Source organism: Leucopleurus acutus (genome assembly GCF_964270905.1).
Source record: "Leucopleurus acutus genome assembly, chromosome: 7".
NCBI lineage: Eukaryota > Metazoa > Chordata > Mammalia > Artiodactyla > Delphinidae > Leucopleurus > Leucopleurus acutus.
This window is the reverse complement of record NC_139150.1, coordinates 68,159,755-68,169,815: the sequence shown is the minus strand read 5'-3', so window position 1 is coordinate 68,169,815 and position 10,061 is coordinate 68,159,755.

Genomic DNA, 10,061 nt, shown 5'->3' with positions numbered 1-10,061 from the left:
CCATTTTCTGAGTAGCCTGGGGAATCAAATGTAAACAAAAGGTGGGGGATGAAGAGTGGGGTGCGAGGACCTAAAGGGAAACTGCCCGTTCTGACAGGTGAAGACAGTGCCTGCAGACTCAAGAGAAGGAATCACAGGAAGAGGAAGCCCAGGGGGCTTCTACTCTTTCCAAGATTTATATCTGCACAATTTCCTACCTAATCAGATGATTGGTAAGAAGCTGCCAGATCTTCTCACGGACTCCCACAGCTGCTTGGAGATTATATTAGGGCTTCTCAGTGATAGGCAGGACTGTCACAAGAAAGCATGAAACTAGTGATGGTAATGTGTGATCCATCACTAAGGGATGTGCTGCTGCTTTTTGTATATTAGCCTTGTATCTTGCAATAATCTTAGCTATAATCGCTTATTCGTTCCAGGAATTCTTTTAGATTTTCTACATAGACTATCATGTCATCTGTGAATAAAGATGGTTTTATTTCTTCCTTCCCAATCTGTATACCTTTTATCATTTTACTGCATTGGTTAAAACTTCCAATACAATGTTGAGAAGGATTGGTGAGAGGGGACATCTTTGTCTTGTACCTGATCTTAGTGGGAAAGCTCAAGTTTCTCACACTATGTATGATGCTTTTTGTTTTTAAATTGTCTCTTATGCTTTCTGCTTACAAAGTTGGAACTACAGCTCATTAAACATTTTCAAATGTTGTAGTAAATATATATGAAAATAGAAGTTTTTTACAATCTCTGCATGCCTACCCCAAATTGCCATTGCCAATTATTTGATATGTCTCTCTCAAGATGATATATTTTGTGATTTTGAAGTAGATAGTGTCTTTTATTTTTTCTTTTTCTATGTTCTAGTTTCTGTAACAGTTCTTTTTTTCTTTTTCATTCAATAATTCACTTTTCATTTTTTTATTGAAGTATAGTTGATGTACAATATTATATAAGTTACAGGTGTACAATATAGTGATTCACAATTTTTAAAGGTTATACACCACTTATAGTTATTATAAAATATTGACTATATTCCTTGTGTTGTACAATATACCCTTAGAGTTTATTTTATTCATAATATAGTTTGTACCTCTTAATCCCCTACCCCTATATTGCTTCTCCCCTCTTCTCTCTCCCCACTAGTAATCACTAATTTGTTCTCTATATCTGTGAGTCTGTTTCTTTTTTCTTACATTCATTAGTTTGTTGTATTTTTTAGGTTCCACATATAAGTGATACCATACAGAATTTATCTTTCTCTGAAAGATTGTGTCTTAATATACAGTATCTCTGACCAAAAAAAAAAAAAAATTGCACCCACTTCAAACTGACATTCCTTGACAGTTTGGGGTATACATAACCAGGCTGTGTGTATGTATGTAAAAGAGAGAGACGGCCAGCCAGAATGTGATGAAATTGCCCCTGCTCCATTTCTGGGAAATGCTCCTGATTTTTATCTTTTATAGGAAACAGTGTTATGAATTAGGTAGCCACATCATTTATTTAACGTGAATATGTTAAAATTTAGTTCAGTCACAGAATGCCCTAATCAGAATTAACCCAATGAATAAATAAATGAATGAATAAATGGAATGGTTATGAGCTATGAGCCACATATGTGCTCACCTGTTGGAGAGCTGTCAAGAACCTGGTGGCCTAGATGTGATTTCCACCCAAGGATTCCTGAAGTTCTTATGAGCATGTGAGGGAAGGGGCCATGTCTTAGATCCCTAGCAAGAATATCCTGGAGTGATGGCTTGAGGAGAAGTCCTTTTGTAAATGGTTGTTTGGGAACCCACAGTTTTTTTTTTTTTTTTTTTTTTTTTTGCGTTACGCGGGCCTCTCACTGTTGCGGCCTCTCCCGTTGCGGAGCACAGGCTCCGGGCGCGCAGGCTCAGCGGCCATGGCTCACGGGCCCAGCCGCTCCGCGGCATGTGGGATCTTCCCAGACCGGGGCACGAACCCATGTCCCCTGCATCGGCAGGCGGACTCTCAACCACTGCGCCACCAGGGAAGCCCGGGAACCCACAGTTTTAACTAAGACATCCTCATGGACCTGAAACCATGGGCCTTTAGGGATGCACCACCCACCAAGCAGCTCCAGAGATTGGTGCTGGACAGTTGGGGATATATGTTGCTTGGAAAAGGTAGGTGTAGAGGCCTAAGAGTCCTCTAGGAATGGGTCCTGTGATACTGCGGCTGCCCCTGCTCAGTCTATGCTCCCACATCCACACCCACACTTTTCTAGAACATTTGAGAGAATATGTCTTAGTCTATGAATTAGACTTGTAATTTTGAAACTCCCTAACTGGCCATCTCCAAGGAGCTGTGGGAGTTCCTGACTCAGCTATGTGTGTAAATGCTCACAGTTGGATTTTCTAGAACAAGTGAGCCGTACTCAGCTACTGGCTTTCTGTAATCAAGTTGCTAGGTAAAATGTAGCAATCACTGGTGACTCCTCTGGCTAATCGTTTTGTTTTTGAGCATTAAGTATAACCTAATAAAAAACTTATTTATGAAAAGACCTTTTCTGCCACAAATAATAGATATTCATTTTAGAGAATAGAGGTAAACACTAAAAAAAAAATGAGCAGTAATCCTCCTACAAATGATAACTATAACATTTTGGCATATTTTCTTCTAAAATCTTCTTGCTTTAATAAGCTTTCGATAAATAGATGTTATATAGTTGTATGAGAAAATTTTCCTTTCTCCTTTTATTTCAACTTAGGGATAACTATGATGTTTTTCTTTTTTCTTCCCAGAAATGCTTTATCATCTGTATTTTTCAAAAACATTGGACCATGAATTATTTTTATTCAATCCTGGTGGCAAGCTTGAGGGTTTTAGATATCTGTAATCCTTATCTTCTGTATAAAGACACATAGAGCTGTGATGTTTCTTTATGAAGATATGAAAATACATTCTGTTAATACAAATTGTGAAGGAGATAATAAATTAGTTTGCTTTGCTTATTTAAATACACATTCTGTCAAATGGCATTCTTTTTTACTTACATTTTTTGAGGAAATTTGTTTTTTAAAAAGACCTTTATATTGATCCACAGAGCAAAGTCCTTGGACCTTGATTAGCACTGCTTTAGTTTGATCCTCAAATGGGCTATGACATTTCTAGCCTCAGAATTTCAAACCAAGTTGTTTCTGTATTTCCTCCTGTGTTTGTAAGTATTTTGTCTTCAGAGATATATCCAATCTAAGTCATGTTGCTTAGATTGGAGTCATGTGGGTGACTGGGTAAACAGCCACCCTGTACGCACAGTTGTAGAATATCTATTTATTTATTTTAGGCCGCGCAGTATGTGGGATCTTAGTTCCCTGACAAGGGATGGAACCCATGCCCCCTGCAGTGGAAGCGCAGAAGAGTCTTAACCACTGGACTGCCAGGGAAGTCCCCAGTTGCAGAATATTTAATGTTCGTGATATATTTAGTGAAAAAAGTAAGCTACAGAATAATATTAGTAATATAAACCCACTTTTATGAAAATGAAAGTTAGATAAATATACCTACATAGAAAAAATACAGATCTGTTAAAGTAATATCAGGACTACTCCTATCAGTATGGTCTTAAATTTTAGAAGATCAATTCTGAATTCTTGATGAATTTTATAACGTTTATAGTAGTGTGGCTGTGCATGTCTGCTGAACTTTGGATCCTGATATAATCCTGTCTTTACTTAGTGAAGCTTTTTGGATTTTTCTTTAATGAAACATTAAATCAAATGTGGCACTTTGGTTAATAGGTTCAGAAAAAAGGAATGACTCATACTTGGATGACAAAATGTATCCTGACCTTGAGGGTTTCATTCTGCAGCTCAGAGAGTGGGAGGATTCTCGAAATGGCAGTGACCTTTGTGGGTAAAGTCATGTTTCCCGCAATTTCCTCCTCAGTTTTTTGTTGAGTCATTGAGGACTGCTAGTATTGGCTCTGTCAGAAGCCAACCTAGTAAAAGCATCTTTGCCAAATCTAATTCCAGAGCTAGAATGTGGAGGTTGACAGTGAATATAATAGCTGTCATTCCCAAAACTTTTGGCTCAGGCTTTCCAAAATTAGCATACTTGAGCAAGAAACAGAAATCACTCCTCTCCTACCCCTACTTCTCACCTTGCCCTCGACCAATAGAGAGCTCAGAGAAATGGAGGGATCAGGCATCTTTTCAAAGATGAAGCGAGGCTCAAAGGACCACTTTCCAAGGGTAGCTGGCCCACAGCTTTTGCCTCCAAGAAAACTGCTGAAGAAGCCATCCCAGGAGAAGGTGCTTGTTTGAAGATCTGTGCCCCAAACAACTTTCATCCATGAAGATGAACATAAAGACCCACTGGATTAGATAATCAGTAGAATCTCTTCCTGCTCTAAAATTCTAGGGTTATCATCTGGGCTTGGTGGCCCAAAGTTAAAATGACCTATGATACTTAATTCCTGAGAAAGAACAAAAAAGAAATAAACATTTTATCCACAGGCCTGATGTCTTTTGGGAACTGATCAAACCTGGGGAATGACACATAGGTAGTGTATGGAAGGCAGTGTGCACCTGTGTGTCTGTTTGGGGCAGGCTTTCGTAATTTCACAAAGCCTTCTTCCCCATCTACCAAGAACAATTCCTTTCTAGTCCCCTGAGGAAATGCCCCTGATCTTTTTTTTTTTATCCTCTTCCTTTCTTACTACCTCATTCCCTCTTGCTCTTTATTTGAATATTCATTCAACAAACACTTACTGGGGACCTTTGACGTTTATTCTTCAGAGATAGCATGATATAGCTGAAAGGTTGTAGACAGGATCTTTGACTTAACTTTACTGCTTACAAACCTAATAAGTGGTTTGGACAAGTGACTTTGAGTCAGAGCACAGAATAGGCATAGCATATCCTTCCTACCTCACATGTGAATATATTTCATAAATTGTTAAAAAAATAGATTTTTAGGGGCTTTTTAGTGTTGGGGCTGGCCAGTAAGCTCGGTTTAGAGTTTAAATCAATAAACATATGTTATAAAGGGCAATTCTTCATGCCAAGATGATTTCATAAAACGGTCTTATTGTTGAGTTGTATTTTTGTGTACATGGCGGAAAGGTTATGGAGTCGGACACCTCACATTCTAGTTTCGATTCTGCCCGCTGCGGTGCCTTAGGCAGATCCCCCAGCCTCTTGGTCTCTCAGAAGAGTGTGGTTTGAATGCAGTTTTCTTTTTTAAAAAATTTATTTTATTGAAGTATAGCTGATGTACAATGTTGTGTTCATTTTTATTGTACTTCAAAGTGATTCATTTATATATATATATATATATATATAGTCTCTTTCATATTCTTTTCCATTATGGTTTATCACAGGATACTGAATATAGCTCCCTGTGCTATACAGTAGGATCTTGTTGTTTATCCCTTCTATATATAATACTGTAATTGAATGCAATTTTCTTTTTCTTTCTCTCTCTCTCTTTTTTTTTTAGTTGGCCGCACGGAGAGGCATGCAGGATCTTAGTTCCCCGACCAGGGGTCAAACCCATGCACCTGCAGTGGAAGTACAGAGTCTTAACCACTGGACCACCAAGGAAGTCCCAAATGCAGTTTTCTTAAAGTATAGTTCTTGGATTACCTGCATCAGAATGACCCGGGCTACTTTTTAAACATTTCTGGACTATTTCCTGAATGAGGTGAATCAGAATCTCTGGGTATGAAACCGAGTTCCCCTCCCGAGTTTATGATGAACCTCTCTATCCAAAACTGTATTCCATTCCCTTCCTTGTCCTGCCTCTGTTCCCCTCAGGATTGAGGAGAATCAAAGAAGAGGGGGGATTGAAACGGACCAGGACCCTGTGGGGCCCTCCCAGGTACTAAAGCCCCTCCCTTTCCCCCCGTTTCTTGTTGGTAACAAAAAAAAGGCTTTAGTCTCCCAGGCCTTCCCTGAGTTCCAGAGAGCAGGCAAAGCAGTTGCTAATTAGGGAAATGAGAGAATACAGAAACAAAGAAAAAGCAGCTAAGCAAGAAAAGTAATGACAATAGTTCAGCAATAAAACAGAGTCCTAGCTCCTCCTCAAGGGATACGACTAACCAGATTAAGATTCCTGGGCTTCCCTGGTGGCTCCGCCTGCCATTGCAGGGGACACGGGTTCGAGCCCTGGTCCAGGAAGATCCCACATGCCACGGAGCAACTAAGCCCATGCTCCACAACTACTGAGCCTGTGCGCCAGAGCTACTGAAGCCCGGCTGCCTAGAGCCCATGCTTCGTAACAAGTGAAGCCACCGCAATGAGAAGCCTGCACACCACAACGAAGAGTAGACCCCGCTCGCCGCAACTAGAGAAAGCCTGCGCAGAGCAACAAAGACCCAATGCAGCCAAAAATAAATTTAAAAAAAAAGGGACATTGTAAAGCTATACACAAGGTAAGGTATTGTTATTTTTTTGAGTTAACATAATACAGCTAGAAGGAACCCTAGATATCATCTAACTCCTTCATCTTACAGGCACTGAGGGTCAAGTGTATTTACTGCCTAAGAGCACACACCAAGTAATAATAAACAGTGTAGACTCTAGAGTCAAACATACCTGGTTGCAGGCCCAGTCCTACTACTCACTAGTGATCTGGGAGCCGAGGGCCTCACAGAAGTGGAGAGCTGAGTAGTACAGAGTGAGTAGAGTTTGCCAATTGGGCAGGCACTCCAGGCAGAGGCAACAAGGGTTTGTCCAGAGATCGAGGTCTGTGAGGGAGTGAGCGCTGCATGGAGGCAGGGATACAGAAGGATGTAGCTGGTGCATACAGTGCTCTTGTGGAAGGGAAGAAAAAAGGATAAGGTCTGGGGAAGGAGGCAGTTGCCCTACCTCTGCAAGAGGAAACTTCAAGTCAGATTTTCTTTTTCTTTCTATTTTACTATTACTTTGTATCAATAATACACCCAGGTTGAGTTGCTACGAACTCTAAGAAATGTGTCTCTGTCAACAGAGTCTCTCATACTTTGTAGTCCAGGAAGGAAGATCAGGTGGGACCTGGGATATGGCCCGTTCCCTGGAGCTGCTTCTGCTTCCCCTGTAAGCAAGGCTCTCTTGGGCAAAAAGGCTCTGGGTGTGGTTAGAAAACACTAATAATAGCTACCATTTCCTTGGGTCATTTGTAGAGACGTGGATGGACCTAGAGACTGTCATACAGAGTGAAGTAAGTCAGGAAGAGAAAAACAAATATCGTTTATTAACGCATATATGTGGAACCTAGAAAAATGGTACAGATGAACCGGTTTGCAGGGCAGAAATAGAGACACAGATGTAGAGAACAAACGTTTGGACACCACAGGGGGAAAGTGGCGGGGTGGTGGTGGTGGTGGTGGGATGAATTGGGAGATTGGGATTGACATGTATACACTGATGTGTATAAAATAGATAACTAATAAGAACCTGCTGTATAAAAAATAAATAAAATAAAATTCAAAAGTTCAAAAAACCCCACAAATAATAGGTACCATTTCCGTGTGCCTGGCATTATTCTGTTGAATGTATTGATTCATTTACTCCTCACAAAAACCTTATGAAGTAAGCACCGCTACTTTCTGCTCTTCTCAACTTTTCAAAACTTTTAAAAAGAGAAGTATAGCATGCATATAAAAAATAAAGTGTACAGTTTAATGAACTTTCACAAGAAGAGCAGACACATGTAACTAGCACCCAGAACAAGAAAATTACTCGCACACAAAAGGCCCCTTGTGGCCCCAACCAGTTACTAGCCCTCCCCTCCCTCAAAAGCAACTACCAAGCCTTACTTCTGACCACAGAGCTTAGTTTGCTTGTTTTGTCCAGCACTATTTGTATGCGGCTTCTTTCACTTACATGGCACGTAGTTATAGGTCTGTTCATTCTCTCTCATTGTTGGGTAGTACCCTCAACCTTTTATTATGAAACATTTAAAGCCCCAGAAAAGTTGAAAAACTAGTACATGAAATGAATAACCATATGCCCTTTACCTAGAAGATAAAGGACTGTTATTATTTCCAGTTTTTAAATGAAGGAACTAAGGCAAAGAGCAACTAGGTAACTAGCTCAGGTTATGTCCCCAGGATCTAGTCTCACCTAGCTTGCTACTTAGTCAGTCATGACTGTGGGCAGAATCACCTCATGCCTCTGACACTGTTTCTCATTATTAAAATGGGAGTGATAATCCCTATTGCACTGAGTTCCCAGATTGTTGGGAGGCTCAAACAATGAGGAACATGTGAAAGTGCTTTGTGAAGAGTAAAGTGGTGTTACTAAAGAAAGTATTTTTAAAAATGTAGGCTCCTGGGCCTTACCCCCTGTAGCTCCTAACTCAGTAGGGCTTGGGTAGGAGACAGAATGTTTAACAAGCACCCTAGGTGATTCTGATGCACTAGTCCCAAGACCAACTATGAAAAATCACCTCTGTAAAACAAAGGTTCTCAAACGTTAGAGACCAACAGAATCACCTGGAGGACTTGGGTGTTATTGTTGCCACTAGCTCCATGTTGTCCCAGACTCATGAAGATGAAAGAAAAGCAGGTGCAGAATATGGTGTGCTTTATCCTCTGGGGACTTGGAAAGTCTAGACCCCAACATGAGTCTCTGGAGCCCTCTCCTTCTCAGGTATAGAAACACAGAAGGAAGCTTGCTTATCCTTAAAGAGGGCAAGTGACTCACAGGTTTAAAACAAGTGAAAGCATGGAGGCATTTACAGGTGAAAGGGCAAGAGCCTTCTGTTGCAAAATAAGAGGCCAGAACAGTGAGAAGTTAAAAAAAAAAACAAAAACCCTCACCATCATCACTCAAATTCCTGTCGTTTTAGATTAGGGTGGTGACATTAACAATAGGCACACTAAACATCTGCTTAGAGCACCAACAAAGACAGAAGAGCAAAAAGAAGAGCAAAAAATAATTTGATTGCTTAAAGCATTGAAGATGTCAACATAGGAGAAAAAAACCCATAAATTTTTGGACTTCCTAACAGTTATTTTATGGAAGTACTGCATTTTGTTTTGAATGACCTGGTGTGTGTAGGCGGGGCGGGAAGACACAATATTTGGTTTTTCTTGCTGGGGGCCTCCAGATGTCTTCCGTCGTGTATAAAGGATACATTTTTTAATGGGTCGGTTTGGAGCTCTAAATATGCACAGGATCTCTGTGCATGCAACACTAGTTACGTAATTAAGGTAAATGCCTTTGAGGGTTTCCCACAGTTCAAACTCTGTAGCTTGACAAAGCCCGCCGCCAGGTTCCTGTGTCCTCCCTGCCTCCGCTTGCTCCCAATTCCGGAGGCCGAGGACCCGGCGCCAGTTCCCCCTCGCACCTCCCACCTGTGCTTTCTTGTTTACCTTCCCTGAGAGGGAGAAGGGAGGCCGAGGCCCTCGGCGATGTCATCAGATCCCAGGCCACTCACTCAGGGAGCGGTCCACAGAGCTCCTACCCGGGATGGGGCAGTTGCACAATTTGTTTGCTCACATAATCTGGTTCAAATCCTGAATTTTACACAAGAAGAAACTGGGACTCAGACGTTGATTTGTTTCTTAAAAAAAAAAAAGCCATCTTGCATAGTAATCATAGGCAGCTATCATCCCGGAGTGATTTGGGTTTAAGTCTCGCTGAAACAAACCAACAAACAAAACCAACAAACGGTATTCTCAAAAAAATTCCGTTTTGGAAATTCCGATTCAACTTTAAATCAGACCGATGTTTGAGGAACTGACTTTAAAGTCAAAAGAACAGCAAAACAGCCATCTCTACACGTCCGTCATCATTTAGAATTTCACAAAACTTAAGAAGTTGTTATAAATAACAGTCCAGACGTCACTGCTTCCATTTTTAAAGACAATTCTATTCTGAGGACTGGTGGAAATCAACAGGTTAGTTACTGTTCGTCTGTCCGCGCGACTCCTCCACTGCCTTTTGCAAAACTACAAATGCAGCGTGGGCGCCGGCCGCATTTTTGTCGGGGGAACCCCAGCACCCCTGACCCAGGCAGGGCCCCCCCCGCCACGCCCACCCCGAAAGGGGCCCCCACCCCTGGAGGCGGCCCTGCAGTTGGGGGAGGTGGCGGGACTCGGCCCGGCTTCT